The following is a 1,634-nucleotide window of genomic DNA, read 5'->3' as shown; positions in this document are numbered from 1 at the left end:
TATCTTTGTAATTTGGTCTGAGAAAAAGTGGACTTTGAGGAAGTAAGATGGACATTTGACCAACTTTTCTGACATGTTTTGATTATTGTTATTTATATACATGTATGTCTAAAAGGCTTCAAGGCTTCAAGTATTGATAGTTAGGTCAAAAATATGATTGTTAAATATATAAAGAGGAATGCAAATGGTGCTAGGAAGTGCATTGAATAAATAATGGGAAGTAACTTTATACAGTGGATGATTTAAACGCATCTATTGATAGATACGATTAAGGAGGTTATTGATCCAGCACAGGGAATGTCAAGCAATGAAGCTTCAAGAGCAGATGCATAGACACGTATAAAAACTGACTTTATCATAGCCATACGACAGATTTTATACAGAGGTTATACTGCATGTTTACACTCACATTAGTCATTGGAAATGGAATTTGACTTACATGCTGTTATTCAGAGATTGGCATTCCTAAATGTCACAATCAGAAATGTTATTCATTTTTATGCAGTGACTGCGTTTTTCTAATAAATATGGATAATATTTGTCTATAGCTGCTGCATATTTACCTTGTCACCACAGCTGGAGCTGCTCGCGATTAATTCAGAGTATAAATGGAGATGTTTAGAGGATGTTTCCTGATAAAAAACAAAAACACATTGCTTGTATTAAAAACTGTAGAGTAATGTTGTGCTGCTCGGAGGACCAGAGGGAATGTTAGCTTCATTAAAATAACACATAAGTAAGTACTCGACTCAACTACATTCATATATATATATATTATTTACATAAATGTATATAATAATATGACAAAGATCTAGTAGATTTTAGGCATTTTATTCCAGAAAAGTTACTAAAGTAATAGAGTTACGACAAGAACGTTTCTTTGTATTGGTTTATTCTTTCATAAAAATATTGTATGAATGCAAATAAATTAATAAAGTAAAAATGAATACAAATAAAGTAAAAATAGATAAAACAAAATAATAGGAACATTGAGAAAATATTCATTACAGTCCACATGAACCATTGTGTCTGTCACTTTAAGGCCACAGCTGCCTACCTGTTGGCATGTCGCCTTCACAAACACACACACACACACACACACATGCTTTTGGACCTTGTACATGCAGCGAGCGGCACACAAAGGACCAAAAGATCAAAACATTACCAGGCAGGTGCCGAACAAGCCGAGGTCAAAGGTCAAATATCACTCAGAAACAGTTATTAGCTGCGAAGAGTGAAGAGGGTCAAAGGTCAATGAGGACACAGACACACACACACACACACACACACACACCCCGCTCTTCTGGAGTCCACATTAACATTCGGGCGGCATCCTTCCTGCTTTTAACGCTGACCAACTCGGCTGTCTCTATGGTAACACAACGACCTGTGTGTGCGTGCGTGTGTGTGTGTGTGTGTGTGTGTGTGTGTGTGTGTGTGTGTGTGTGTGTGTGTGTGTGTGTGTGTGTGTGTGTGTGTGTGTGTGTGCTGACTCATAGTACTGACCAACCTCCCTCCTTCCCCCCCTCCCCCATCTCCCCCTTCCAATCCAACACAAGCCCTCCTTCTTTGGAAAGCTTTGCCCTTTGAATGAAGAGACGAGCATGTGTGTGTGTGTGTGTGTGTGTGTGTGT

This window comes from Notothenia coriiceps, unplaced genomic scaffold, assembly GCF_000735185.1.
Source record: "Notothenia coriiceps isolate Sejong01 unplaced genomic scaffold, NC01 NC01_scaffold00005787, whole genome shotgun sequence".
NCBI classification, from domain to species: domain Eukaryota; kingdom Metazoa; phylum Chordata; class Actinopteri; order Perciformes; family Nototheniidae; genus Notothenia; species Notothenia coriiceps.
This window is presented reverse-complemented; position numbering follows the sequence as displayed.